The sequence below is a fragment of the Ornithorhynchus anatinus genome, chromosome 4, assembly GCF_004115215.2.
Source record: "Ornithorhynchus anatinus isolate Pmale09 chromosome 4, mOrnAna1.pri.v4, whole genome shotgun sequence".
Lineage (NCBI taxonomy): Eukaryota > Metazoa > Chordata > Mammalia > Monotremata > Ornithorhynchidae > Ornithorhynchus > Ornithorhynchus anatinus.
In genome coordinates this window covers 102,389,051-102,413,453 of record NC_041731.1, presented here as the reverse complement: position 1 = coordinate 102,413,453, position 24,403 = coordinate 102,389,051, and the positions used below count along the sequence as shown (strand labels likewise).

Genomic DNA, 24,403 nt, shown 5'->3' with positions numbered 1-24,403 from the left:
AGAAGGACCTGACTCAGAAACAGAGACCTTCTACTAAAAGACCAACAAAATAGGAGACAGATCAAGAACACAAGGTACATTTCCAGTATATTCAGTAATTCTCTATATTCAGTTTAATTTATTGTACACTCGTTGTATAGTGGACACTAAGTAAGGTAGGGAGCTACAAAGGAAGAATCAGACAAAGTCCCCGTCCTCAATGGACTTGAAATCTAAGGGGCTGTTCCCGAGGATAGCGCCCAGTTGTACGTGATTTTTGAATAACGGGTTGAGAAACCGCAGAGGGTCTAGAAGAAAGAAATTAAAACCGATCCATGTGTTGGAAATCATGACCTATCAGGAAAACACAACACGTCAATATTATTTAGTTAGGAAGAAAGGTTTATAGATTGATTGCTAATTTTGAAATCTATGCAGGCTTATTATAAGACAGAAATAGCCATTTCCATCACTGCTGGAGGACAGAACAGGAAGATATTAGCGGGATAGCAGCAAGAACAATTTTCAGAAGATGTAAGTCAGACACAAGAAATTTCTGACTCTAAAGAAGAGAAATGGACCAATCAATCAACTAAAGAGCAGGGAATGGGTGAGGTGAAATGTTATTTGATTTCTTCCAATGCGTTCTATTTCTATGCAATTTACTTCAGATGGAGATTTATAAATCTCAAAAAGGGACAATTCAGGGAAATCTACTTCAGAGAATCATAATCCCGTAGCAAACAAGTCTTTTCCTAGTTTTAAATTTATATGTGGGGAAATCCCTCACCCATCCTGCTTCTCCCAATAATGGGAGAAAGCTTTATTGCGTTGTGAGTTTTCATAAACAAAGGCAGAGAGGATACTTTTTTCTTTTAATGGTATTTATCAAGTGCTTTCTATATGCCTTACTGAGGTAGATAATACATGGTAATAAGTTTGGACACAGTTCATGACCTACATGAGGCTCACAGCTTTAATCCCCATTTTACAGAGGAGGGAACTGAGGCCCAGAGAATAATAATAATAATTATGATGATGATAATAAGCCTGGACCTGGGAGTCAGAGGACCTGGGTTCTAATCCCACCTCTACCAACTTGTCATTCACTCATTAATTAATTAATTAATTCATTCATTCAATCATATTTACTGAACACTTATTGTGTGCAGAGCAATGTACTAAGTGCTTGGAAAGTATAATTCAGCAACAAAGAGAGACGATCCCTGCCCACACCTGGCTTACAGTCTAGAAGCGGGGGGGACGGATATGGAAACAAATAAACCGGCATCAATATAAATAAGTAGAATTATAGATATATACACATCAAAACAAGGAAATCGGCATCAATATAAATGAATAGAATTATAGGTAGGTACATATATACATAATAATAATAATGTTGGTATTTGTTAAGCGCTTACTATGTGCAGAGCACTGTTCTATGCGCTGGGGGAGATACAGGGTAATCGGGTTGTCCCACGGGAGGCTCACTGTTAATCCCCATTTTACAGATGAGGGAACTGAGGCACAGAGACGTGAAGTCACTTGCCCACAGTCACACAGCTGACAAGTGGCAGAGCCGGGATTCGAACCCATGACCTCTGAACCTCTTTCCACTGAGCCACGCTGCTTCTCTAGCATAAGCACTCTAACATAAGTGCTGTGGGGTGGGGAGAGGGGGGTAGAGCAAAGGGAGAATGTTGGGGCGATGCGGAGGGGAGGGGGAGCTGAGGAAAAGGAGACCTTAGTCTGGGAAGGCCTCTTGGAGGAGGAGAGCCTTCAGGAGGGCTTCGAAGGGGGGAAGTGTGATTGTTTGGCGGATTTGAGGAGGGAGGGCATTCTAGGCCAGAGGTGGGACGTGGGCCGGGGGCAACAGTGGGACAGGCGAGGACGAGGCGCAGTGAGGAGGTTAGTGGCAGAGGAGCGGAGTGTGCGGGCTGGGCTTTAGGAGGAGAGAAGGGAGGTGAGGTAGGAGGGGGCGAGGGGATGGAGAGCTGTGAAGCCAAGAGTGAGGAGTTTCTGTTTGATACGGGGATTGATAGGCAACCACTGGAGATTTTTGAGGAGGTGGGTGACGTGCCCAGAACATTTCTGTAGAAAGATAATCCGGGCAGCAGAGCAAAGTATGGACTTAAGTGGGGAGAGACAGGAGGTCGGGAGGTCAGAAAGGAGGCCGATGCAGTAATCCAGTCGGGATAGGATGAGTGATGGTACTAACGTGGCCGCCGTTTGGATAGAGAGGAAAGGGCGGATCTTGGCGATGTTCCGAAGGTGAGACCGGCGGGTGTTGGCGACGGATCGGATGTGTGGGGTGAATGAGAGAGCGGAGTCGAGGATGACACCGAGGTTGCGGGCTCGTGAGACGGGAAGGAGGGTTGTGCCTGCTGTGTGACCTTGGGCAAGTCACTTGACTTCTCTGTATCTCAGTTGCCTCATTTGTAAAATGGGGATTAAGACTGTGAGACCCGTGTGGGACATGGACTCTGCCCAGCTCAATTCGTTGTATCCACCCCAGCGCTTAGTTCAGTGCCAGGCACACAGTAAGCACTTAACAGAAACCAGAATTATTATTATTATTTGTTCAGTGCTTTCTATGTGCCAGGTACTGGGATAGATTCAAGGGAATTGGGTTGGACCTAGCCCCTGTCCCAGAGGGGACTCACAGCTTTAATCTCCATTTCACAGAGGAGGGAACTGAGGCCCAAAGAGGCAAATTTACTTACTCAAGGTCACAGAGCAGACAAGTGGAGGAGCCAGGATTAGAAGCTAGCTCTTCTGACCCCCAGGCCCCCACTTTTTCCACCAGGTCACGCTGCTTGAAATGCTATTTGCTTGGCTGGGAATCCCTGCCTGGTGTATGAAGCCATTTTAATTGATTCCTGCGGGTCGATATTCCACAGTAACCGTCCTGGACCGGATAGCGTTCCCACTGAGCAGGGTGTTTTATATCATTACACGTTCCCCTAAATGAATTCACCGTGCCCGCAGCCCAGGGTGGATTGGCTGCCCTTTAAAGATGGGTTGCGACATGACTTAACCTGGGCTTGGCAATGTAGTGAGGGGTCTGCCAGCCTTTAAAAGGGAGATTGGGAATTTGGAGAGGGAGAAGGGGTGTGATAGCAATCAGAGAGAGGGAGAGCCTGGTCATTAAAAGACAAAACCTGACCTCTTTGTTTCTTCGCTGAAGGACCAGGCTGGGAGCTACGGTGAAGGAGAGAGGCTGAGGAGATCAGATCCTCATGAGGGGTGGTGGGAAAGGAGCAAAAAAAATGAGCCAGTAACAGGGCGTGCTGAGGCTAAGAGGAGCTTAGTTGCTGTTGCGGTTACACTTTGGCTACCACCGCTCTTCTGATGCTGCAGCTGTCTGGCTAAATACAGAAATGATGGAATGGAAGTCCTTTAAGAGGCTTATAAACTTGGTCATTTATAAATGTGTACTATATGCCTTTGCCTGTGCTCCTTCTCCAATTTGAACCACTAAGCCAGTTCCATTTTACAGTATCCTTTTCAGTCTGTCACAAAATATACATTAATTCTTTTTTTACCCCTGACTTACCTTTGCCTGAGGAAAATTGTTTGCAAATCGTCGGGCGTAAAGATCTGAAATGGTTTTGCGATTAATAGTCGCTGATTTTCAGGTGGAACTCAAAATCCTTTTTATTCAGGGAGTTTTTCTTTCCTCTGGCATGGAGACACCTTATACCCTAAAGACCATTCTCTAGACTGTAAACTCCTCTCTAGGCTGTAAGCTTATCGTGGACAGGGAATATGTCTGTTTATTGTTATACTGTCCACTCTTAAGCGCTTAGAGAAGTGGCACGGCTCAATGGAAAGAGCACCGTCTTGAGGGTAGAGGTCATGGGTTCTAATCCCGGATCCACCACTTGTCAGCTGTGTGACTTTGGGCAAGTCACTTTTAACTTCTCTGGGCCTCAGATACCTTATCTGTAAAATGGGGATTAAGATTAAGCCCCACGTGGGATAACCTGATTACCTTGTATCTACCCCAGCACTTAGAGCCGTGCTTGGCATGTAGTAAGCGCTTAACAAATACCATCATTATCATTATTATTATTAGCATAGTGCTTTGAACACAGAAACAGTTCAATAAATATGATTGAATGAATAAATGAACTAGATCAATCGATGGCATTTATTGAGCTCTTACTGTGTGAACTCCATAATAACAAATAATAATTATGGTATCTGTCAAGCGCTTACTACGTGCCAAGCACTGTTCTAATTACTGGGGTAATCAGGTTGGACACATTCCCTGGTCCCACATGGGGCTCACCGTCTTAAATCCTCATTTTACAGATGAGGTAACTGAGGCCCAGAGGAGCTAAGTGACTTGCCCAAAGTCACTCAGGAGTCAAGTGGAAGAGCTGGGCTTAGAACCCACGTCCTCTGACTCCCAAGCCCACGCTCTATTCACTAAGCCAAGCTGCTTTCTTTACTAAGTGCTAAAGAGAGTCCCTGACAATCAATCAAACACTTGTACCTAATGGGTGACTACTGTGTGCAGAGCACTGCATTAAGTAGTTGGGAGAGTCTAACACAACAATATAAAAGACCCGATCCCCGCCCAGGACGTACGTACAGTCTAGATTGAACCTTAGTCCCAGAACCTCCTCCTCCTCGTTCCATTTGGAAAGTCTCAGAGATTGCGGGTGGGGAGGGAGGACGGAAATATACAGAATGAAAATGCTCAGACCCGATATCGGGGCTATAAACTAGCACACATGTCCAGGCCAAAACACATTTTAACTCATGCGGCCTCTGTTTCCCTTGTCTCCTCTCTGAAAGGTTTTCAAGAAAATTCGTGTTTGGAGAAGCTCTGGGTGGATCTAATGTGGAGCAGTGTTCTTTCGGCCAGCGTTACGGGGTCAGCGAGAGGGTGTCACGATTGGAAGGGGAGGGAAGAGGGGTTGGAAAGCATGAGCAAGGTCAATGTGACATTTCTGGAAGCCTGACACTATTTTCAAGGTAGCTACCCACAGGCGGTAAAGCAAAGTCAGATCAAATTTCGAGTAGTCGTGCAGTAATATTAAATTAGAAGCAGCATAGCCCCGTGGCTAGAGCACAGGCCCGGGAGTCAGAAGGACCTGGGTTCCAATTCTGGCTCCTCCCCTTGTCTACTGTTTGACCGTGGGCGAGCCACTTCACTTCTCTGTGCCTCAGTTACTTCATCTGTAAAATGGGGATTGAGACCGTGAGCTCATTAGGGACATGAACTGCGTCCAACCTAATTAGCTTGCATCAACCCTGGCATTTAGTACAGTGCCCGCCACATGGTGTTTAAACAATATCATAAAAATATATATTATTGACCTTCAAATGATTCCCACTGTCTTTTCTTTCAAAATACAGATGCCAATTCATCTACTAAAAATATGAGAAAATACAAAATGATGGCACTAGGGATAATTGAGATGTACAATGACACCTAATAATGCTAACGATAACTACGGAACTTGTTAAGCGCTTACTAAATGCCAAGCACAGTTCTAAGCACTGGGGTGGATACAAGCTAATGAAGTTGGATACAGACCCTGTCCTGTATGGGGCTCTCACTCCTAATCCCCATTTTACAGATGAGGTAACTGAGGCTCAGAAAAGTCAAGTAACCTGCCCAAGTCACACAACAGACATGCAGCGGAGCCGGAATTAAACTCAGGTCCTTCTGACTTGTAAGCCTGTGCCCTATCCACAAAGCTACATTGCTTTTCTAGCACCTGCACACCCATTTAATTCTGAGGGAAATAGACAAGCATCTCAGTCTTCAAGATTCTTCAGTCCTCATCTTCATCGCATTTATTCAATCGTATTTATTGAGCGCTTGCTGCAAGCAGAGCACTACTCTAAGGGCTTGGATGAGTACAAGATAACAATATACAGACACATTCCCCGCCCACAACGAGCTTGCAGTCTAGAGGACAAGTTTTCAGGCTGGAGGACGAGCTTTTTTTTTTTTAACGTATTAATATCTTCCAGGAAAGAGCCGAACTTCACTATTGTCGGTAGAAACCCCACAGGGTCCAGATAATTTTACACCATCAACAGTGACTTTAGTCCCACTGTTTTGTCTGCCAGCAGAACGCCCCACGGGGGTCAAGGGGAACTGTCGCCAGGGTACGAACCCAAGGCGCGGCCCTGTTCGTGTGTGCTGGAGACGTTCATTTTACCCGTGGTGCCGTTTGAAGTTTTATCCAGCAGGATGAATGTGTTCCAAGTCATCTGCTGCCGAATCTGGTTTCTCACAGCTGAGGGAAACTTGAAGAAAAGTAGCAAAATGTTCTGGACAAAATTCCAAACAGTGCTAGGGGCAAGAGCAAACATTTCTGATGGAGAACTCAGTAGAAGAGGAATTTTGCTTTCAAGAGAAACAGCCAAACTGAAGACAGAACAAATTGTTAACCCCCTTGGCATGGGACAATACATTTTTTCACTCTGTTAGAACACTTTCTTAAATAACCAGGATAAAAATTCTAAATCACTTCAGTATTTGTAGGAAAAATAAAAGATGTAAGGACAATCACTTAAAATTCTTTCAAGAATAATTAGACACATAAAAACCTTGTTTTATATATATATATATGTGTGTGTGTGTGTATATATATATACATATATATGTATATATAATTGTTTCAGTAATGGTTTTACCATGTTAATCTTTCTCACTCTCTACCTGTATAATCATACCCTTAATAAGAAGAAGCACTGTGGCCTACTGGATAGATCACCGGCCTGGGAGTCAAAAGACCTGGGTGCTAATCCCAACTCCACCATGTCTGATTTGGGAACTTGGGAAAGACACTTAACTTCTCTGTGCCTCAGTTCCCTCATCAGTAAAAAATGGAGATTAAGACTGGGAGCCCCATGTGGGCTACAGACCGGATGCCGTGGTGACCCCACAACAGGCTGCCTTGTTAGAGACTGTTTGTGATCCCATAAACAACAACAAGGAACAGACTTTGCGAAGCCACCGATGCGCTCTACCTGAGATAGGGGATTCCTGGCCTGTGGGAGGGGAGCGGGGAGGGAGGTGGGGTCTTCTCTCCTTGTTCTCCCCAGTTATGGGCCTGGACCAATCAGTGATTATCACATAGGGACACAGATGCCATGCCTAAAGCAGATAAAAGGTGTTCATTTTGAATGGGGGAGAGGGCATCTGGAGGCACCTTCTGAGGCATGTTGAGCTGTGGAGAGAAGCAAGCATTAGAGCTGCAGTTGGAGGCCGAAAGAAGAAACATTGGCAGAATGGGCTCCTCTGACCACAGGCGGGTACTGGGCCCTTGGCATAGTGGAGTGAAGTGAGTGTGTGTAAATGTCACTGGTAAAACTAAGTAAAGACCTTTCCACGTTAACCTTGGTAATCAGAGGTGTGGTTTGATTTCTACTATGTGTCACTGAGGCCACCCCGGTCCTGGTTGGTACTAATCGGGGGCTGGTGACAGATCCAACTTTAAAAGCTTATGTCCACCCCAGTGTTAAGTACGGTGCCTGGCACACAGTAAGAGCTTAACAAATACCATTAAAGAAAATGAAGGACCGCAACTGCTGTTCTGTAATCAAAAACTTGGTAAAATAGCAAGTTAAACCTTGCAAAAGAATTCTAACAAAACTTCTTGGATGTGACTACTGATCCTGAACAATGAAAATGCCATGTTCTTTTACAGATCCAATTATTCATGAAAACAGCAGCTAAATTCCCATAAGTGGTATTTTCCTTAAAATGTGATTGTGGAAGTTTTCTAAATGACTAGTTCTTTGGTTAGTCATCCTGAGGCAAAGTCTCTTCATTATTTGAACCATCTGTTTTAAAGCACTCAATCATTTTGCCCCCTCCGACCTCACCTCCCTACTCTCCTACTAAACCCAGCACTCACCTTTTGCTCCTCTAATGCCAACTTACTCACTATCTCATCTATCTCACTGTCAACCTCTCGCCCACAACCCGCCTCTGAATTGGAATGCTCTCCCTCTTTTTATCTGACAATTACTCCCCAAGGTTTCAAAGCCTTATATTGAGGGTCTATCTCCTTCAAGAGGTCTTCCTTGACTAAGCCCTCCTTTCCTTTTCTTCCACTCCTTTCTGTGTCACCCTGACTTGCTAAAACTCACCTCCTCCAAGAGGCCTTCCCAGACTGAGCTCCCCTTTTCCCTCTGTTCCCTCTACCTGCCCCCTTTCACCTCTCCGCAGCTAAACCCTCTTCTCCCCCCTTTCCTTCTGCCCTTCCCCCTCTCCTGTCCCATCCCCTCAGCACTGTACTCATCCGCTCAACTGTATATATCTTCATCACCCTATTTATTTTGTTAATGAGATATATATCACCCTGATTCTATTTATTTGCTATTGTTTTAATGAGATGTTCTTCCCCTCGATTCTATTTATTGCCACTGTTCTTGTCTGTCCGTCTCCCCCGATCAGACTGTAAGCCCGTCAAAGGGCAGGGACTGTCTCTATCTGTTACCGATTTGTACATTCCAAGCGCTTAGTACAGTGCTCTGCACAGAGTAAGTGCTCAATAAATACTATTGAATGAATGGATCAATGAATCCTCCACCCCCCCCCCCCAGCTCCACAACACTTTGTGTACATATATGTAATTTGGTCATTCATTTGATTTTATTTAGTGAGCACTTACTGTGTGCAGAGCACCATACCATGGTGTATGGAAGAGTATAATGCAACAATAAATGGACGTATTCCATTTATTTATATTAATGTCAGTCTCCCCCTCTAGACTGTAAGATCACGGTGGGCAGGGAATGTGTCTGTTATTTTGTACTTCCCAAGTGCTTAGTATAGTGCTCTGCATACAGTAAACCCTCAATATATGTGATTGATTGAAAGCGAATACAGTTGGGTAGCTGAAATTTTATTCAGCATTCGCACTGGGGCAGCTGCCTGAAGCACCCTGGCCTCCTCCATTATTGACTCCGCTTTTTTCTCCGCATCCTCTGGGAGTACATCATCATGTTACTTACGGTACTGAAAAGATAAAATAGTAAACTCTCCCCCAAATTTGGGTCAGTATGACTGTCAGTAGATCATTTTTCTACAGAAATGTTCAGTCCATGTATCCCCACTCTTCAAGACCCTCCAGTGGTTGCCCATCCAACTCCACATCAAACAGAAACTCCTTACCAATGGCTTTAAAGCACTCAATCATCCTGCCCCTCCTACCTCGCTTCCCTAATTTCCTACTACAACCCACCCCACAGTCACCCCATAAGGCCCCACTATCCTCTCTGTCTTCCAAGCCTACATTATTATTAAATTTAGTAAGTACTATGTGTCAAACACTGTCCTAAGGGCTGGGTTGGATCAATTCAAGCAGGTTGGATACAGTCCCTGTCCCACATGGGTCTAAGTAGGAAGGAGGACAGAGATTGAATCCCCATTTTACAGATGAGGAAACTAAGGCGGAGAAGTTAGTGATTTGCCCAAGATCATACAGTAGGCAACTGGCAGAGCTGGGATTAGAACCCAGGTCCTCTGACATCCAGACCTGGACTCTTTCCACTAGGCCCCTATGCTTCTCAGATCCTGGCATTATCCTCAACTCATTTCTCTCACTGAATCAATGAGTCAATCAAGTGGATATATTGAACGCTTACCTTGTGCAGAGCACTAAACCAGGCACTTGGGAGAGTTTAATATTATAAGAGTTATTAGACATATTCCCTGCCCACAAGGGGCTTTCTATCTACGGGGGAGGCCGAGATTAAAATAAATTAGGGATACGTACAGAGGTGCTGTGGGGCTGAGGGTGGAGTGAATAGTAAGTGCTTAAAGGATACAAATCTAAGTGCAAGGGCGAAGCAGAAGGGAAGAGAATAGGGCGAATGAGGGCTTATTTGGGGAAAGCCTCTTTGGTTTTAGTAAAGCTCTGAAGGTGGGGAGACTGGTCTGTTGGATATGCAGGGGAGGAAGTTACAGGCCAGAGGCAGGACATGGGTGGCAGTTGGTGGTGAGAGAGATGAGATCAAAGTAGAATGAGTAGGTTGGCATTAGTGGAACAAAACGAGCACGTGTCTGTCTGTTGTTACATCGTACCCTCCCAAGTGCTTAGAATAGTGCTTTGCCCACGGTAAGAGCTCAATAAATACAACTGAATGAATGCTAGGTTGTACTAGGAAATCAGTGAGGTAAGATAGGAGGGAGCAAGGTGATTAAATACTTAACGCATATACTATCTATTACCAAATACTATCGGTTCAACCTTCACAATGTTGCTAAAATCTGTCCTTTCCCCTCCATCCACAAAGCTAATATGTTAATCGAAGCACACATCCTATCGCTCTGCCACTTGTCAGCTGTGTGACTGTGGGCAAGTCACTTAACTTCTCTGTGCCTCAGTTACCTCATCTGCAAAATGGGGATTAGGACTGTGAGCTTCACATGGGGACAACCTGATTACCCTGTGTCTACCTCAGCGCTTAGAACAGTGCTCTGCACATAGTAAGCGCTTAACAAATAACAACATTATTATTATCGTTCTGCCTTGATTATCGTATCAGCCTTTTTACTGACCTCCCTACCTCCTGTCTGTCCTCACTCCAGGTCATACTTCACTCTGCTGCCTGGATCATTTTTCTACAGAAATGTTCACTCCATGTATCCCCACTCTTCAAGAACCTCCAGGGGTTGCCCATCCAACTCCACATCAAACAGAAACTCCTTACCAATGGCTTTAAAGCACTCAATCATCTTGCCCCTCCAACCTTGCTTCCCTAATTTCCTACTACAACCCACCCCACACACTTCGCTCCTCTAATGCCAACCTACTCACTGTACTCTCATCTATCTCGCCTCCAACCTCTCGCCCACATCCTGCCTCTGACCTGGAATGACCTCCTTCTTCGTATCTGACAGATAATAATAAGAATTATGGTATTTGGTAAGCACTTACTATGTGCCAGGCACTGTACTAAGCTCTGGTGTGAATACAAGCAAATCGGGTTGGACATAGTACCTGTCCCACGTGGGACTCATTCTCAATCCCCATTTTATTCATTCGTTCAATCGCATTTATCGAGCGCTTGGGAAATACAGTTCAGCAGATGAGGTTACAGATGAAGTAACCGAGGCACAGAAGAAGTATAGTGGCTTGTCCGAGGTCACACAGCAGACAAGTGGGGGACCACATAGAGATGATCTTTGAAGCCATGGGAGCGAGTGAGTTCTCCAAGGGCTTGAACTGTGCCATGAGAGACGCCCCCGGTTAGGGGGTGGGATGCAGAGGAGGAGCCCACAGAAGGGACTGAGAATGAGTGATCCAAGAGTTGGGTGGAGAAACAAGAGAGCAGCGTGTCAGCGAAGCCAAGGCTAGAAAATGTATCCGGGAGAAAGGGGTGGTTCACAATATTGAAGGCAGCTAAGATTGAGGAAGATTAGGATGAATAGAGGTATTTGGATTTGGCAAGAAAGAGGTCATTGGTGACCTTTGAGAGGGCAATTTCTCTGGAGGGAAGGGGGTGGAAGCCAGATGGGAGGGGGTCAAGGAGAGTACTGGAGGAGATGAAGTGGAACCCGACGTGCTTGTATTCACACCAGAGCATAGAAGAGTGCCTGGCACTTAATAATTTCTTGTCTGTCCGTCTCCCCCGATTAGACCGTAAGCCCGTCAAACGGCAGGGACCGTCTCTATCTGTTGCCGACTTGTTCATCCCAAGCGCTTAGTACAGTGCTCTGCACATAGTAAGCGTTCAATAAATACTATTGAACGAATGAATAATGGTGGTATTGGTTAAGCGCTTACTATGTGCAAAGCACTGTTCTAAGCGCTGGGGGGATAGAAGGTGATCAGGTTGTCCTACGTAGGGCTCACAGTTTGAATCCTCATTTTACAGATGAGGTAACTGAGGCACAGAGAAGTTTAAGTTACTTGCCCAAAGTCACACAGCTGGCAAGCGCTGGAGCCGGGATAAATAATAATAACAATGTTGGTATTTGTTAAGCTCTTACTACGTGCAGAGCACTGTTCTAAGTGCTGGGATAGATACAGGGGAATGAGGTTGTCCCACGTGAGGCTCACAGTCTTCACCCCCATTTTACAGATGAGGGAACTGAGGCCCAGAGAAGTGAAGTGACTTGCCCACAGTCACACAGCTGACAAGGGGCAGAGTCGGGGTTCGAACCCACGACCTCTGACTCCCAAGCCCGGGCTCTTTCCACGGAGCCACGCTGCTTCTCCGCTGCTTCTCCATATAGTAAGTGCTTAACAAATACACACCAGAGCTTACTGACACATAGTAAGTGCTTAATAAATACCATTATTATTATTATTATTATTATCTGTCGGATATAAAGATCAGTCCAGGTCAGAGGCAGGATGTGGGTAAGAGGTTGGAGGCGAGATAGATGAGATCAAGGTACAGTGAGTAGGTTGGCATTAGAGAAGTGAAGTGCATGGTGTTGGGTTGTAGTAGGAAATTAGGGCCACGCTGGTTTGTATCCCTTAAGCCCTTTGATTTTTACCCCACCCTCACAACACTTATGTACACATCCATCTGTAATTTATTTTAATGTTTGCCTTGTATCTACCTACTCTATTGTATTTTAGTCTTCTCTCATGATTGATACAGTCCTCTGCTCACAGTAAGCTCTAAATAGATACCACTGATGGAGTCATTAAAAAATATCAAGCAAATTCTGTTATTTTGAAATATCTTAATGGGTAGAGTTTTCAAAAATCTGCTTTTCCAAGTAAGTTGAAGAAAGAGATTCTAAATTAGAATGTAAATTTTCCTCTTGAAAGCATCTCCTGGGCTCTCTTAAAAACTTCTGGAGTAAAATGATCAGGAGAACTAAGTTTAGGGATCTGACTAAAGAGGTCATGGGTCCGAATCCCGGCTCTGCCGCTTGGCAGCTGTGTGACTGTGGGCAAGTCACTTTACTTCTCTGTGCCTCAGTTACCTCATCTGGAAAATGGGGATGAAGACCGTGAGCCCCACGGCGGACAACCTGATTACCCTGTATCTACCCAAGCGCTTAGAACAGTGCTCTGCACATAGTAAGCGCTTACCAAATACCAACATTATTATTATTAATTTTGAGGCTCCATTTCCTCTCTCCCCGCCTGGCATCCACCAAAATTCTGGGGTGTCCTCTGAATCAGCCCAGGCTAAGTCCAAAGTATCGGGGGAGTCAATCCCTGACTGACCTTTGTGACTGAGCCCAACACAACCTCCTGGTGACAGGCAGGTTTATACCCAAGAAAACCTCTAATACAAACACGGTACCTTTCTCTGGCACCCGGATGGAGGTCGAGGCAGCAGGAACCTGGTCACTGTGTTTGTTCATTTATTCATTCAATGCTACTTATTGAGCTCTTACTGTGTGCAGAGAACTTGGGAGAGTACAATATAACAATAAATAGACACATTCCCTACCCAAAAGGAGCTTATAGTCTAGAGGGGGAGACGGACAGTAATATAAATAAATAAATTACAGATATGTACATAATTCCTGAGGGACTGGGAAGGGGGGTTGAATAAAGGGATCAAGTCAGGGTGACGCTGGGGGAGTGGAAGAAGAGGAAAGGAGGGCTTAGTTAGGGAAGGCCTCTTGGAGGACATGTGCCTTCATTACGGCTCTGAAGGGGACGAGAGTAACTGTCTGTTGGATTTGAGGAGGGAAGGCGTTTCAGGCCAGGGGGAGGATGTGGGTGAGGGGTCTGTGGCGAGACACCTGAGATTGAGGTTCAGTGAGAAGTTTAGCATTAGAGGAGCCAAGTGTGTAAGCTGGGTGGTACTAGGAGAGTAGTGAGGTGAAGTAGGAGGGGGCAAGGTGATTGAGTACCTTGAAGCCAAAGGAGGAGTTTTTGTTTGATGCAGAGGTGGATGGGCAACTTTTTTGAGGAGTGGGGAAACATGTCCTGTACGTTTCTGTAGAAAAATGACCTGGGTAACAGAGTGAAGTATAGACTAAAGAAGGTAGAGATCAGAAGCAACTCAGAAGTGAGGGTGCATTTAATGTTTGTGTAAGTACCGTGCATGTTTGTGGCAGCCTGTATCTGCAATTCATCATCCTTTCAATACTTTGAAAATAGAAAATGTGGTTGCATGTGGTTGCCGCTTGAGCAGCACGGCTTAGTGGATAGATCACGGGCCTGGGAGTCGGAAGGACCTGGCTCCTAATCTCAGCTCTGCCGTATGTCTGCCCTGTGACCTTGGGCAAGTCGCTTCACTTCTCTGGACCTCAGTTACCTCATCTGTAAAATGGGGATTAAGATGGTGAGCTCCATGCGGGACGGGAACTGTGTCCAAACTGATCCATTTGCATCTATCCCAGTGTTTAGAACTGTGGTTGGCACGTAGTGAGCATTTAACAAGTACCATTAGTATTATTATTGTTCTCCCACTCTTCTACTCCATCTACTTGTCACTGCGCTTTCCTAGGCGAGGTGGCAGTGACTCTTTACTTTTGGGTTGGCAGGAATCCTTTCCAAACCCTCCACCGTCCTGCTGAGGACTTGTGGGTAGGTTCTGCAATCCCTAGACCTACAGCCGCCCCAGCGCGACGACATACACTAAAAGGCAGGGCGGGAAGCAATCGTTATTTGCAAATATCTGCAACGGGGTTGAATAATTTTCCTGGACCTAAACAATGATCCCTGGGCTCGTGGCCACATCATAAAAACGATGACTGTGGGAATGTCTCTTTGTCTATCCATGTCTCTGGCGCTGACGTTCTACTCCATTGTCTAAAGAGCAGCTGAGTTGTTTGTAGAAGAACCAGTGGATTGTTGATAATCTCAAATTTAGCCATGTAATTACTACCACACTTCATCTGCGCAATCTGAGCTTTGGCACAGGACCGACAGGGAATAGCTAACTCATGGGCCGTATTAGCTCATGCTAGAAATTGTGCATTAGTGGAGACCCCGAGTATGACGATTACCAAAAACTGACTTCCAGATTCTCTATTTTGAATTTTTTTACAGCTCCTTTCAAGGAACACAAAGAGCTTTCACATTTACTAGTTCACTGCTATTGATTCCTGGGGAGTAGATAGGAGTGGCTACTGTGATTCTACATTTTGAATTTTTTTAATAGTCCCTTTCTTTCAAGGGATTCAAAGGGCTTATTGTCTGGTCTTATGCTGTCGTGTTGTCTCTGACCCATAGCGACTCTATGGACACATCTCTCCCAGAACGCCCCACCTCCATCTGCAATCGTTCTGGTGGTGTATCCGTAGAGTTTTCTTGGTAAAAAATATGGAAGTGGTTTACCATTGCCTTCTTCTGCTCAGGAAAATTGAGTCTCTGCCCTCGACTCTCTCCCGGGCCACTGCTGCCCAGCACAGGGGAGTTTGGACCTGTAGCAGATTGCCTTCCACTCGCTAGCTACTGGTCAAGCTAGGAATGGAATGAATAGGCCTCTGCTTGACTCTCCCTCCGTAACCGAGACGGGTAGGGTCCTGGAGACTCTAGGTGCGATCCTGAGAGGGGTCCTTCATTTATTAGCTCATTGCTATTCGTGTCTGTGGAATAGATAGGATTAGGTACTATAATTCTCATTTTACAGGTGACGAGAGTGAGAGATTGAGTGACTACTCAAGTGGCATTGGATGACAGAATTAGAAACCACCTCAAAAGACTTCCGGCCCCAACCCCTAGGTGATACAACCCAATCCCCCTATTGGATTATTTTACCAGCAAAGATACCAAGTAGCTAAGATTTGAGCTTCTCATCCCCACCCTCTGTTAGAGAACAAAAGTACCCAGCAGGCAAGCAGAAGGAGGCAAGGAAGTGGAAAGGCAAGAAGCCCGGGTAATTGACACTGTGGCTAATGGCTCCCCGAATAATCAAGAATCAACTGTGTTTACCTAGCATAGGACTGGCCAAAGCAAACAAGTTTCTTTTCCAAATACTAGCTTGAAAAAGAGACTGTTTTTTCTCAGAAACCGAGTTTGCCCTAGTGTTACGATTCCTGTTTTTCAGTAAGAGGACAAGCCCATCCCTGCTGGGATGCACGATTTTTGTGTTCCCGATAGATGCTTGCACGGTGGTCCCGCTATTCCATTTGAAACAAGCCAAGTGCATGTAGCGCGATGATGGGCTTACCCCCTGCGCACAGCCTGGATGGACTCCAAAATGCAAAAATTCAAGATTTCCAAGATTCCCTTAAGATGAGCAGCGTATGTGTGGCAATGCTCCTGCCTGGACTCACAGGACAAAGTAATTAATCTGCGAAGTGGGCATGTGACTGAAAAACCTTGCCGAAGGTCAAAGAGTAAACTTGTCCTCCCAGTAAGTTTTATTAATCCCTGCAAGAACAGACCCACCATTCCTGGTCAACCTTAATTTTGGATGACAAATGTATTTACGATCCTTCCTAAAAAAAAAAAAAAATGCTGTTTTTGTTTTCATTAGGCCTGGGAACTCCAGAGATCGTGAACATATGAAAAAGCCACTCATTTCAATAAAAACAGCATGGCAGCCTTATTCACTGCAGATGTGCTAAAATGATTGCCCGGCCTCAAAATGCTCATTTACGAGGAAGAAAATCTACATCGGGCAGTGATTCTCTCAATCCTACCCTTTCAAAAGCCGTAGCGTGGCGACGTTCCTATAGCCAGATCTGTAAAACCACTGTCACTACTTCACAAATATGTCAGGGAATTTTTTCATTCGTTGGCCACATCAAAAAAGGGGAGAACATTGTTTAGGCAAATAGACCAGTTTCATAAGGCTGGAAACCTTAGAATAAATATTTGTCTCAGTGGAAAAATCCAACAGCGTCTCAAGGTAAGCCAGAGAACACGGCCATAAGCTGTGAAAGGATGAACCGGTAGAAACCAACTGAGGGCATTCCAGGGAATTTAAGGAGTAAATACAAACTGCAGTTTCCCCTCCTGGCCATTTTGTGTTAGCTTAGAAGGTTTCAAAATTGTTCCTATTATATTCACTTTTTTAAAAGAAATTATTTCCTATTTCAACTCTCCTCTAAATTAAAAACAACTGAGTATATTTAAGCTCACTCATTTCAGTCCCCAATACAGCGCTAATTTTCACTTGCAAAAAAAAATAAAATCCACATTCACTGCAGTTTTCAGTGGGTAAGCTTAGGGTTTGAAAGCCCCAGTTCTCACAATCACCTGAAGTACTTTTGTACCTATCAGTGTTCATTCAATCGTATTTATTGAGTGCTTACTGTGTGCAGAGCACTGTACTAAGCGCTTGGGAGAGTACAGTGCAGACACATTCCCTGCCCACAAAGAGCTTACAGCCTGGGGATCCAAACTTTCCCCAGTGAATTCCAATACCCCAAGCCGCCTCCAGCATTTCTTTATTCTTTGGTATTCATCTTCGCCCCTGAGTACCTATGTAAATTTAATTGTCTGTTTAAATATTTATTTTGTAACCACTATTTGCAACTATGTTTATGTCTTTCTATCCCTTTAGAGTGTCAACTCCTTATGGAAAGGGAATGTGTGTTATGTTTGACTTCACTTTTTTAAGTACTTAATAAAAAATCGTTCAAATAGCATTATTACCATTTTTGAACTCTATTATTGAAGACTTTATCTATGCATTTAGCTTCCCATTCCCTTTTATCTCCTCATAAGGATTAATTTTTTTGTGACTGCCTTCCATTAGATTGTATTCATGATGTCAGCGATTGTGTCTTTTTCCTCTGGTTTTCTCACCGATACCATTAGAAGCAGCATGGCTTAGTGGAAGGAGCCCGGGCTTGGGAATCGGAGGTCATGGGTTCTAATCCCGACTCGGCCACTTAGCAGCTGTGTGACTTTGGGCAAGTCACTTAACTTCTCGGTGCCTCAGTTACCTCATCAGTAAAATGGGGATTAAGACTGTGAGCCCCGAGTGGGACAACCTGATTATCTTGTACCTACCCCACCGCTTAGAACAGTGCACGGCACATAATAAGTGCTTAACAAATGCCATTATTATTATTATTTTTTAAATGCTTAGAACAGAGCACTGCACACGGTGGGCACTGAGTCTAGATGGGGAAAGAGTTTGTTCTTCTATAGGATAGAGGTCGTTTGACCAGGATAAACACAGATGCAAAAGTTATCTGACCTGCTTTCAGGTGTTAATTCCATAGCAGACATTAATTTAGATTGAGTTAAATGATTATCAATAGCCATATCAAAGGAAGGTTTGCTTCTGGACTCGAGGAAAGAGGCTGCCAAAAATATCAAACATTTTGTATTGATTCATTTTCAGGCTCTTTCCGAACCAACTAAATCCCAAAACCTTACTGCCCTACATAAACCCGGGACACTGTCGACCTATGTGCCTTTATGTCTGTAAAAAGAAAACAGCCGACACAGTGTGGCCTAATGGGTAGAGCCTGGGCCTGGGAATCAGAGGGACTTGAGTTCTAGTCCTGACCCTGCCAATTGTCTGCTCTGTGACCTTGAGCAAGATACTTCACTTCTCTGTGCCCCAGTTACCTCATCTGTAAAATGGTGATGATGACTTTAAGCCCCATGTGGGACATGGACCGGGTCCAACCTGATTACCTTTTATCTACCCCAGCACTTAGATCAGCGTCTGACACATAGTAAGCGCTTAACAAATACCATTTAAAAGAAATGGCAGGGAGAGGTCAGAAAAAGGAGCAGTGTAGCGTCTGATGCGCTACTGCCTTATTGTTTATTGTCGAAAATTGTGTGTAGATGTCTGTATAGAGTAATTAGCACGCACTGGGGCTGTGTCATAATAATAACAGTAGTAATGGTGTTTACTGAAAGTCCACTGGTGCAATGCATTCTAGTAAGTGCTTGGAAAAGAGCCACAGAAACACAGACATGATCTTATTCCTTCCTGGAACTCTCTCCCCTGATCTACCAGACCACAAGTCTCCCTGGGTTCTTCTGAAATCTCACCTCCTCCAGAAGGCCTTCCTCTCCATTTTCTTAACCCCCTCCATCACATCCTCCCAACTCCTCGCTCAACACTTTGGTGCCACCTTTGTCCTCGTGGCACTTCCGATGACTGCGACACTTCTCTAAATTTATGTCAGTGTAAATTGTGCTTCCTTCATGCTCATGTGCTCACAACCACTTCTGTAAATTTAGCGCGTCTATTTAAGTGCTTCTTTGCCCACATATTCCTTTTTTTCCATTACCTTCTTCCTCCTTTCTGTAAATTATTTTGTGTCTGTCTCCTCTGCCCCTGCGTTACATTGTAAGCTCACTGAGAGCAGGAGTCGTGTGCGATAATAATGATAATAATCAAGTCGGTTATGGTACTGGTTAAGCAGTTGCCAGTTGCCAAGCACTCCACTAACTGCTGAGTTAGATACAACATAATCAGGTTCCACTTGGGGCTCGCAATCTATGTAGGAGGAAGAACAGGTATTAAATCTCCATTTTGTGAAGATGGAACTGAGGCATGGAGAAGTGAAGTGACTTGCCCACAGTCACACACCAGGGATTAGGACCCAGGTCTTCTGACTCCCAGACGCGTGCTCTTTCCACTAGGCGCGCTGCTCCTCTACTCCGCTGTATTCTCCCAACGACTTTTCGGTCAGTAATGATCAATACCTACTTTTGATTGAAGACCTATTCCCTACCCATCAAGAGTTTACACTCTAATGGAGCTAACAGTCAGAACAATACTTAAACAGTGGAATCAAAATAGACTACAAGGAGATTAGAATTTTAACGATATAATAATTATGGTATTTTTTAAACACTGCATGTCAAGCACTGTACTAAGCACTGGGGGGGATACAAGCAAATTGGGTTGGACACAGTCCCTGTCCCACGTGGGGCTCTGTCTCAATCCCCATTTTACAGATGAGGAAACCGAGGCCCAGAGAAATGAAGTGATTTGCCTAAGGTCGCACAGCAGACCAGTGGTGGAGGTGGGATTAGAACCCATGACCTTCCGACTCCCAGCCCCATATTATGATAGTCTGAGGATGGGGGTAAATAGATGCATGATTGCTAGGGGTAGAGCGTGGCTCAGTGGAAAGAGCCTGGGCTTCGGAGTCAGAGGTCATGAGTTCGACTCCCGGCTCTGCCACTTGTCAGCTGTGTGACTGTGGGCAAGTCACTTCACTTCTCTGTGCCTCAGTTCCCTCATCTGTCAAATGGGGATTAACTGTGAGCCTCACGTGGGACAACCTGATGACCCTGTATCTCCCCCAGCGCTTAGAACAGTGCTCGGCACATAGTAAGCGCTTAATAATAATAATAATGTTGGTATTTGTTAAGCGCTTACTATGTGCCGAGCACTGTTCTAAGCGCTGGGGTAGACATAGGGGAATCAGGTTGTCCCACGTGGGGCTCACAGTCTTGATCCCCATTTTACAGATGAGGGAACTGAGGCACAGAGAAGTTAAGTGACTTGCCCACAGTCACCCAGCCGACAAGTGGCAGAGCTGGGATTCGAACTCATGAGCCCTGACTCCAAAGCCCGTGCTCTTTCCATTGAGCCACGCTGCTTCTCGCTTAACAAATACCAACATTATTATTATTATTATAATGTGGGTTCCTTACACATACTAGTGTAAATAGATGAGCTGATGATTTCGGGCTTCAATATCTACCCTCTTTTTTTTAAGGTTAATTGTTCATTGCTTACTAAGTGCCAGGCACTTAGTACACTAAGCGTTGGGGTAGATACGAAATAGGTTGGACACACTCCATGACTTACATGGGGCTCACAGTCTTCATCCCTATTTTTACTGATGAGGGAACTGAAACACGGAAGTTTAGTGACTTGCCTAAGGTCACACACCAGACAAGTGACGGAGCTGGGATTAGAACCCAGGTCCTTTGACTCCTAGGCCCGTGCTCTATCCATGAGGCCACACTGTTTACTTTTTCCAGAAGAAGAAAGTAGCTATGTTGACTGACCAGTCCACTTAGAATGGCACCTTGGAGAGAGTCCAGAAGATCCTGATTTATTGTGTGATTTAGCTTCAAGGGCCAGGGAGACATAACAGAGGAGCAGCGTGGCTCGGTGGAAAGAGCCCAGGCTTGGGAGTCACAGGTCATGGGTTCCAATCTCAGCTCCGCCGCTTGCCAGCTGTGTGACTTTGGGCAAGTCACTTAACTTCTCGGTGCCTCAGTTACCTCATCTGTAAAATGGGGATTAAAACTGTGAGCCCCGTTTGGGACAACCTGATCAACTTGTATCCCCCAGCGCTTAGAACGGTGCTTTGCACAGAGTAAGCGCTTAACAAATAACAACATTATTATTATTATTATAACTAACGCAGAGACACTTCCCATGGTCCAGGAGCCTTGGAAATGCAGTGTTATCCTCTACGGAATCATCACCCTTCTCTCTGGTGAGCTCTTCCTTTGAAATCCGGAGCTGCTGAAGCAGAGATGGTGGGCTTTTGGAAAATACTTGTTTATTTGCAACTGTTATACCATTAGGAAATTAAATCTAAGTCACATCTCTGCTTTCATGAGAGAGAAAACATTTCACACTTAAAAAAATCCCAATCAGTGCTTTCTTCCTTCAGTCATTTTCGATTCTTTTCCTGAGAGTTTCCAGATATTATTCCCTGCAAGGAAGACGTTTCTCACAGTGAACTCTCCCAAGACCTTATGTGGTAAATGGTAAGACATCATGGGGTAATTTACTACCCGGTTGTGTGGGTGATGTTCTTTTGAACGTCCCATGTACTAGGTCTCTCAAATTTTCATTCGGCACATAAAATATGTTTAAACGGCATCCTGTTTTCCATTGTGCATATCGGAATGCATATCCGGAATGTACTCTCAAAGTCCTAGTTGGAGAAAATGCCATTTTCTAACACTGGTAATAAAATACATTCATTTCCTCCTATTAACAGCTGAAATTCACATGTGCACCATGAATAGAATCAATCATACTTATTAATCATTATGGTATTCGTTAAGCGCATACTACGTCCCAAGCAGTGTACTAAGATCTGGGGTAGATTCAAGATCGTCAGGTCCCACGTAGGGCTCACGTTGTGAGCAGGAGAGAGAACAAGTATTGGGAAGTAGGGAAGCAGCATGACCTTGTGGATAGAACACAGGCCTCGGAGTCAGAAGGTCTTGGGTTTTAATCCTGGATCTGCCACATGAATGCTGTGTGACCTTGGTCAAGTCACTCAACCTCTCTGTGCCTCAGTTCCCTCATCTGTAAAATGGCGATTAAGACTGTGAGCTGCCTGCGGGACATGAACTGTGTCCATCCTGTTTACCCCAGCACACACTACAGTGTCTGGGACATAGTAAGGGCTTAACAAATACTATAAGAAAAAAAAGAGAACCCCCATTTTACAGATGAGGGAACTGAGGCCCAGAGAAATTAAGCAACTTGCCCAAGGTCAGACAGCAGACAGGAGACAGAAGCAGGATCAGGACCCAGGTCCTCTGACTCCCAGGCCTGTGCTCTTTTCACTAGGCTGCGGTGCTTCTCAATTAATTCACAGCACTGAACTAAACTCTGGGGACAGTATGGTGTAACAGATACGTTCCCTGCCCACAAGAAGCTTACAGTCTAGAGGGACACATGCATATGCACGAACCGATGTCCAGCAGCAAGAAAATATAATACTGTGGAGGAAAATAAAGAGCAAATTCCCTATTTTCATCCCTCAAAAGAATTAGGGGACAGCTGGACGGAATGGAATATAATGACGCGGTAAGCAGCGTGGCTCGGTGGAAAGAGCACGGGCTTTGGAGTCAGAGGTCATGGGTTCGAATCCCGGCTCCGCCACTTGGCAGCTGTGTGACTGTGGGCAAGTCACTTAAGTTCTCTGTGCCTCAGTTACTTCATCTGTAAAATGGGGATTAAGACTGTGAGTCCCACGTGGGACAACCTGATTCCCTCGTGTCTACCCCAGCGCATAGAACAGTGCTCTGCACATAGTAAGCGCTTAACAAATACCAACATTATTATTATTCTGTCCACTTTCCTTGGGCAGAGGGAAGCTTTCTCCACTCAAGTCAGAGTGGCCCACACTGAGCTCTTAGGTCGCCAAAGATCACGGGGTCTCAAACAAAATTATCTTCCATCCAGATGATTATACTACCTATAGTTTGTTCTTCTTAGTTGTATTTGTTAGGCGCTGTACTAAGCATTGGGGTAGACACAAGATAATCAGGTTGGATACAGTCCATGTCCTCCCGGGCCTGACAGTCTTAATCCCCATTTTACAGATGAGGTAACTGGGGCACTGAGAAGTTAAGTGAGGGACAGTGTCACACTCTCACCTGCGTATTTTTTTCCCAGCAGGTGTTTAATAAATACTACTACTATTGTCTAATAACCCAGAGCAAATAAATCTATTAGAATCTGGGATCCTTTTTTTTTTTTTAATATACTAAGCACTGCATTCGGTACAACTTAATCCTCTTGGACACACTTCTTGTCCCACGAGGGGCTCACAGTTTTAACTCCCATCTTACAGAGGACATAACTGAGGCACAGAGACGTCAAGTGAGTTGTCCAAGATCCCACAGCAGACAAGTGGCGGAGGTTCGATTAGAACTCTCAGGCCCATGCTCTTTCCACTAGGCCGCCCTGCTTCCTGACTCCCAGTTCCATGCTCTTCAATCAATCAATCATGTAGCGGTTTGGTGTAGTGGATAGAGGACAGGTCACAGGTTCTAATTCTGATCTGCCACTCTGCTGTGTGACCTTGGGCAAGTCACTTCACTTCTCCGTGCCTCAGTTACCTCATCTGTAAAATGGGGATTGAGACTGTGAGCCCCACGAGGGACAGCGACTGTGTCCAACCCGATTTGCTTGAATCCACTCCAGTGCTTAGTAGAGTGCTCGGCACATAGTAGCTGCTTAACAGATACCATTATTATTATTATTATTACTATTAAGTTCTTACTGTGTGCAGAGCACTGTACTACGCTCTTGGGAGAATAAAATACAACAGAGTAAGCAGACTTGTTCACTTAATCCCACTTGTCAGCTGTGTGACCGTGGGCAAGTCACTTGACTTCTCTGGGCCTCAGTTCCCTCATCTGTAAAATGGGGATGAAGACTGTGAGCCTCACATGGGACAACCTAATTACCCTGTATCTCCCCCAGCGCTTAGAGCAGTGCTCGGCACATAGTAAGCGCTGAACAAATACCAGCATTATTATTAATCACCTCGCCCCCTCCTACCTCACCTTGCTACCCTCCTACTACAACAGAGTCTGCACTCTTCGTTCCTCTAACAACAACCTTCTCACGGCACCTCAGTCTCATCTATTTCACCGCCAACAACTCAGCCATGTCCTATCTCTGGCCTGGAACATCCTCCCTCCGACAGACAATCACTCTCCCCACTTTCAAAGCCTGATTGAAGGCACATCTCTTCCAAGAGGCCTTCCCTGACTGAGTCCTCCTTTCCTCTTCTCTCACTCCCTTCTATGTCACTCTGATTTGCTCCTTTTATTCATCCCTCCATCCCAGCCCCACAGCACTTCTGTACTTATCT

The 24,403-nt window shown here is 45.0% G+C and overlaps 1 protein-coding gene across 2 annotated transcripts in view; it reads right to left on the bottom strand.

Moving 5' to 3' along the window:
- COL24A1 (collagen type XXIV alpha 1 chain) overlaps positions 1-24,403 on the bottom strand; it is a 481,357-nt gene that overhangs the window by 61,952 nt on the left and 395,002 nt on the right. The window lies entirely within an intron of this gene.